General features: G+C 41.1%; 1 long non-coding RNA gene across 1 annotated transcript; it reads left to right on the forward strand.

Moving 5' to 3' along the window:
* The first annotated feature begins 5,420 nt into the window (after positions 1-5,420).
* LOC143963429 (uncharacterized) lies at positions 5,421-6,715 on the forward strand. Its single transcript, XR_013270960.1, has 2 exons — positions 5,421-5,611; positions 6,474-6,715. It is a non-coding gene; the product is annotated as an uncharacterized LOC143963429 (long non-coding RNA).
* The last annotated feature ends 491 nt before the right edge of the window (positions 6,716-7,206 follow it).

Below are 7,206 nucleotides of genomic sequence, written 5' to 3' on the forward strand. Positions count from 1 at the left end.
TCAAAGATAATATGCAAATATGACTTTCTCAATCTCAACAGCTCACAGGCTTGCTGTTAGTCATTCCTAGTACTGAAATAATTAGAGGCAGCATTATAATCCAGATATTGATCATGACCTAACGGTATAAAGAAACTATGAATTCGTAGTATTAGCCTGGTGAATGAGAGTTGTACATCTTGTTCAAAAACTTATTGTCAAATTATATCTCCCCACTTATTTAAAATATAACTAAAGGCAAAATGTGGAGATGGATTAAAATACCTACCGGGTTTTATTGCTATATCTGCCCCTGTTATGGAGATTCACCCTCTCTTTGTCCTATTTACCATTATCATTAAAAGTGAAAGTAAAGAAAATCCAAAATTTTGGGTTGTCCTCAAAACAGTAATAGGGGAAATCTCCCCATGCTGACACTAGTTCTGGTGACCTTGGTATCCCCAAGAGATTGCCTTAATTTGTAAGGATTTAATCTCACTTCCGGTTTTGTCTATTGTACAGGAAGTGAATGAACATTTCCCCACTGGGACACAGTTGGCAAAAAAAATAAAAAATAACTGACAGGGGTTATAACCCTCCCTTACTCTATCCAAAATGTAAAAAAAAGTTTTGCCTATAGTTATACTTTAAGATCAGCCCATGAAGTGTAATATTTTTACTTCATTCTTGACTAGTCCTCTTGTGCGATCCACCTTCTTTACACATGTTTATTCCTTTGATAAATTATAGATCTTCCATGGACATCCTGTTTGGTTTGGCTAACAGCTGACTAGATGATAATATAGTTCAGAATTCATTTAAACATAGCATAATTGATGTTATGGCCACAAAAAGCCCAAATCATAGTATGCTTCTTGGGATTACCATCCTGTTATTTCATATCACTCCACCAGAAATATAGACAGCGTCTTAGTAACACTGGTGCAACGATATAATGACACCACTAAACCAGGACCAGCAGTGTCTACATGATGGACAATGCTCAATATGATCAAAAGTGTCCAGGTAAATAGGCAGCTCCACCGACAACTGGATCTCATATTAGTGAAGTTCACACTAATCTCAGTAACACCTGGCTGTATTTTCCCAATACTGTATATTCATGTGGGGGTGCTGTGGATATTGCCTGTGCACAGCCTATCCACAATGCTGCCCTTATATCTGTCATCATCAGCCTGCTGGCATGTTTTGTCTTTAAGCCCAGGTTCACACTGAGCTGTGGGAATGAAGCCTTGTGAGTTTAGCTGAACTTGCACGGTTTCACTCCCGCATGTCAGTCCCGATTTCGGCCACGATTTCAGAGACATCTGTACAGGTTTCTGCACAGATGTCAATGTAAATTGTAGACCGAAATCGCAAAAAGTAGTACAGAAACTACGGCACCACGAAGTAGTACAGAAACGGTGTGGCACCACAAATGCAGCGTCGCACCGATTAGGACGGTGCCATTGCTAGCAATTGCCGCCGATTTGACATGCTATTTGACATGTCAAATCGTACCAATGTGAACCAGGCCTCAAGGGTAAGTTCACCCTTTTGCAGGTAAAAAAAATGTGCATTTATTTTTTTGTTTTTTATTGAAAGCTTGGAAAGCATTGCACCCACGATCAGCAGATCATTCGGGGCAATGCAGGGCTCTTGCAGACTCTGTAAGCTGTCTGGCTGTACATCATATGACCAAGCAGTTAGACACTAACAGGATGCATCAAAAAACTACCACGGCGCTCAACAGCGCCGTGGTAGTTCATTGAGAACTACAAGCCGTCAGCCGCAAAGGCTGCCGGACCTTGTAGTTTTCTATTCACAGAACTCAGTGAGCAGGGGGAGAAGATCCCCGCCGCCTGTCACATCATGGAGGCAGAGAGGTGCAAGGGGCCAGTGGATCTGTAACATGTTACACCCTGAATATAGGTGTAATATGTAACATGTTACAAAGGCAAATTTAACCTTTAAGTACAAGACCTCCAATATATCCTTTTTGAGCTATGTTTAATTATGTACAGTATTTTAGTAGGGGAGCATCCACTGAATCACACCATCTCATGTTCGCTGTTCATTGGTTGTTAGGGAAGCTGGTAGGTGCAGGTGTGAAAATACTGCAAGTTTTCACTACGAAAATAGTGCATCACTTCAAGAAATAGCGAATGTGGTATGTTAGTAAAGTTTTTTAGTGAACTGCCAAGCAATTTTGTAAAATGCTATAAGCTATTTTACTGCTAATCTTAAAGCAAAAAATAAAGTTTTAAGAATTGAGCCCAATATCATTATTATTGAACCACGGCACTACCTGCACGGCATTTGCATGTTCTCCCTGTGCTTGGTGGGTTTCCTCTGAGTACTCAGTTTTCCTCCCACATTCCAAAGACATGCTGGTAGGTTAATTGGCTCCTGTCCAAATTGGCCCTAGTATGTATGAATGTGAGCTTAGATTGTAAGCTCCTTGAGGGCAGCGACTGATGTGAATGTACAATATATATGTAAAGCGTTGTGTAAATTGTTGATAATATATAAGTAACTGTAATAAATAAATACATTGATAGATTTAGATGGTTTTAAATGTTTTTGTGATATGTACAATAATGATAAAAAGTAGACATTTACATCCCATTAGGACATTTTCATGTTTTTCCACATGGAGAATAATCTTATCAACTAAATGAAAGCAGATCTTCAGTAATTTTTTCATATTTCCATCTATTAAATATTCGGCCCTTGTTGTTTTAACTTTGGATAGTAAAACATTTTTCTCTGCCAGAAACGAACTTTACAACCCACATCCTGCATCTTTGTTTGGTAAAAAGCCTAGGCTTATGACAAATTGCACAGCTCTCTTTCTAACTCTTGTGAGAATTTGCCAGGAAAGGGGGGGGGGGGGTGGGTGTGAGTCATAAGAGGGTCAATAAGAGCTGCAGAGCTGGAGGCGTGTCTCTGCGTGTGTAAATTCAGGAAGTGAACAGGCAGCGACATCAGCTGCCCACAGTTAAAGTGGTTAAAGTGGTTGCAGCCAGACTCAGTGGAGGGAGATTTCCACAGCATATTTGGCAAGTACAGAATCGCAGTATATATAAAGTAATATGCAACGTGGTTGGAGGAAAGCTTCTGAATGGCAAAGATGTTTTTATTACAAATTATGTGAGCAGACTGCAGTTACTATTTAAGATTTTACTACTCTTTAGTGCTCTTGGTGGGCTGTGTAACCTCCCCCTCATGCTACGATAAGTATGAGCTGAAATACTGTGTGCTCAGAGGCAAGGAAGTTTTGGAGCCAGGAAAAAAACTAGAATATATTTTCTGCAGGTGCACATTCAGGGCTTTTCAGAACAAGAGCATACCTGTACATAGAGGGGTATAATTGCCATAGTAACATAAGAAATATTCCCTGCTGTGCTATTGTATTCTGACAGGGGGACATCCCTGCCAGAATACACTGATCAGCGGTGGCAGCCATTGGTTGCCAGCGCCGATTGGATGTGGGACAGATGCTGGATTTCCCGCATGCCCGTTTCATAGAAGCCAGTCATGAGACTGGTTTCTGTGGAACAGAGAGCCGTACACATAGGTTAAAAGTCGTCCAGTTCCTGCTGAACCGCTTGATTTTTGGCCCATATGTACAAGGCTTTAGTCTGTTAAATTAGGTGAAATCCAGAAAAAAAAATGTTAGCCATTCAGCTGGTAAGAACAGTTTATATGCTACCTGTACTGTGGATGCTGTGCCCAAAAAAAGGCAGGTAGAGCACACATGACTAGTCATCAGTATTGCCTGTTGGCTTCCCACAGCTATTTTCTCCCTTACTGACTTAGCCTGTGCTACTGACTTACCATTGTGCCTCATTGTGGGGTGGCCATCTTAATAGAGAAGCATTCTCCTAACAGGGCTGTCCTCTGATGACAGGTGATCTGATAGCTGCTGGAATAAATTTAAGAAGCAGTAGGAGAAGGATGGAAGCCCAGATCAACAGAATAGTTGAAACAGAAGCACAGAGATCCTTGCAATGCAGATCCTCAGGTACAGCTTCCTCTCCAGTAAGGAGAACTGTAAGCAGTATGTTAGTGACATCACCAAATCTTTTCACTCAGAGGCAGCAGTGCCTTAGATCAGCGGTCTCCAAATTTTCAAAACAAAGCGCCAGTTCACTGTCCTTCAGATTTATGGAAGCCAGAATGTGACCAGTTAGAAAGGAAAATGTCCAGCATCAGTGGTCAGTGCGAGTAGACAGTGCCCCAGGCTCAGTGGTCAATGAGAGTAAAAAGAATTCACCCTAGGTTGGTGGTAATTATGAGTAAAAAATTTACTTGGTGTCCGTTGTCAGTGGGAGGAAGAATAATGCAACATCGTTGGTGTCAGTAAAATAGTGCCCCATTGTTAGTGGGAGGAATAGTGTTCCATAATTGGTGTCAGTGAGAGGAATAATGCCCCATTATTTGGGTGAATGGAAAGAATAGTGCTCCATCACTGGTATCAGTGAGAGGAATAGTGCTCCATCATTGGCATCAGTGGGAGGAGGAATATTGCTCCATCGTTATGTCAACAGGAGGAGGAATATTGCCCCATTGTAAGTGTCAGTGGAAAGAATTCTCCCCTTTCAATGGTGTCAGTAGGAAGAATAGTGCCTTACCCGTGGTGTAGGTGGGAAGAATTATGCCCTATCGTTTGTGTCAGTGAAAGCAGTTGTTGGTGTCAATGGGTGAAATAGTTTCCCATATGTCAGTGAGAGAAATAATGCACCAAGGGTCAGTTCAAGGCCAGAAAGGGCCACACTGGCTAGCGATCCTTCCGTAGAAGATCTCACACTGCAGATATAAGGCTAATATGAGGCTGTAGGCACAGGAGTGCATAGGTACACTCATGCTGGGTTCACATCTCCATGCGGAGAAGCTCACAGCAGGGGTCCGATGCATCCCTGTTCACCATTTCAAGTCCAATTTTGTTTCAAATTTTGGGCTGAATTCAGACCTGAAACTGACCAGAAAATGCACAGGATTCCTGTGCAATTCGCTCCGCAGAGCCAGTCATAGACTCCTGACATGCAAATTGTATGCTGGAATTCGCAATAGTGTGAACCCAGCCTCAAACACCAGGAACTGCACTGCTGTTTATAAAGAGAAATTCAAGACAAAATGTAGATTTTTACGGGTACTGCTTAGGCACAATTAATATTTGTGGACTTTTTTTTTTATAAAATAGCACTTTACTTTTTGAGCTCAGTTCCTAATGCTGGTATACAATGTGCATTACCCTGTAGCAGCCAGTCAGATTTCTGTTTTTTAGAGTCAAATTAGTGAAAGATTAATTCTGATTGGTTACTTTTGGGTCACTGCTCTCTTCCTTATTGTGCAGGCTTGATAATTTATTCTGGTAAAAGGACTTAAGTAAATCCTAAAAGGATAAAGTTATTTGCTGACCCAGTTTCTATCTGAGAAATATGTCTGTAATCCTGTACAGAGTGTAATTTCCTGCAGAGGATGAAAGACCTGAGCCCTGCCAGTTGTCATGTGAATTTGCTGTGATTAGCCCCTGCTGATTGCTGGCCCGATAGAGGGGGATGATTTGTGAGAAGAACATGGAACGTTAACAAGAATCTGCAAGCCACAGAGACAAAAACAACCACCTGTGAGTATTCTGGCATTGTAGAGAGCATGGATCACAATGAGTCATAAGGGTGTAGAAAAGAAAAGTGTACTTTGTAGCCTATGTAGCTCAGACCCTTTTTATGGTGCTATGACCCAAACATTTCCCAACTTTTACCAAGTTTACTGGTACATTCATAATCAGTAGTGGAGCTTTTGCAGGCTTCATATACACCTGACTACAATCTCAATGTTGAGTCTCTACTGTCTATTCTACTCGGTCTATGTTGAGGATCACACTTTGGACCACTTTGGACCAGCAGCAATTGGCAGCCATATCAGATTTTCATTTTCTTAATGCCGCTAGAAAGTGGCACTGACACCAGAAAGTTGTTTGTGCAATACAGGTTAAATTTTTAAATTGTGTGTTTTTTTTTAATAGAACCTGAATTGACAGAAATGTGTAGGCTGCCATTGCTGATCTCCTTAAAATGATTGATGCATGGCTGTCTGGCTTTAAAGCTGTTTGAGGAAAGTCAAAATTCCAAAAAAAAAGTAGATTGGCAGCCTACAGATTTGTCTAAATACATGTTTCCTTTAAGATGGTTCTCTTTAAACTTGCAAAGCTTTTCAATTGCAGCTATTTATATATTTTTATAGAAAATTATTTTGCCTTGACTTTTAGCACACAGGTGCCATCATTTCCAATAATATGTATAGATTAACATAATTCTTGTAGTCAATATATGCAACAGTGCCATCTGTAGGTTATGAGGAGGCACTGCATGCCAAGTTTAAAAATCTAAAATCAGAATAAAACTACAAATCTAAAATGTAGTGTTATATTGAGGTGGTATTTAAAACTACATTTTGTTGTCTAAGGAAATTAAATCTTTGAATTTCAGGGCAGCTGAAGGTTGCAGTCGCAATGGCTCTGCTTGGGATTAAATTCCATAGAAACTTGGCAGTCCTCAGCTGTGTGTATACCATCCTCTTCACTCTGCTCCTCTTCCTTGCGGGATTCGTATGTGTGTTTATATACATCTACACTTCGCATTTGCTGTATAGCTGGTAGTGATACTACATTATGTTATTCCTCTGTCTATGTGGATGTTCTTTAAAAATAATAAACACTCAGTGTACTGTATACTCTTTGTGATATCTTAAGCAACTCATTAAGCTGGCCTGTGAGTTAATTACAATGAAAACACATTGATGCTTTCAAATTCGTCCTTCTGAGGAACTTGAAGTGTAAGTCAGTGGCAGCTGGGGCTCAAAATTTTTTTTGAAAAAAAGCAAACTGAAAAATACTGGGAAAAAAATCCATCAATTGCAGCCTCACTGTACCCATCAATTGCAGCCACTGTGCCCATCAAATGCCACCACTACGACCCATCAAATACTGCCACTGCGACCCATCAAATGCCACCACTGTACTCACCAAATGCAGCCACTGTGACCCCCGCCCGCTGTCTGAACGACACTTACCCCATCTTGGTGGCGGGTCAGGCAGCAGAGAGCTGTGTCCTCTGTGTGTCTTGTTTTCCTGCTTCCGGCTAGGTGTCCAATAGCAGCGCCTGTCTTTTCAGCCAATCAGGTGACGGGTATCAGACCTGTGTTACCCGATTGGCGGAGAGG

Source organism: Lithobates pipiens, unplaced genomic scaffold (assembly GCF_037356315.1).
Source record: "Lithobates pipiens isolate NorthernLeopardFrog02 unplaced genomic scaffold, aLitPip1_a1.2 Scaffold_8, whole genome shotgun sequence".
NCBI lineage: Eukaryota > Metazoa > Chordata > Amphibia > Anura > Ranidae > Lithobates > Lithobates pipiens.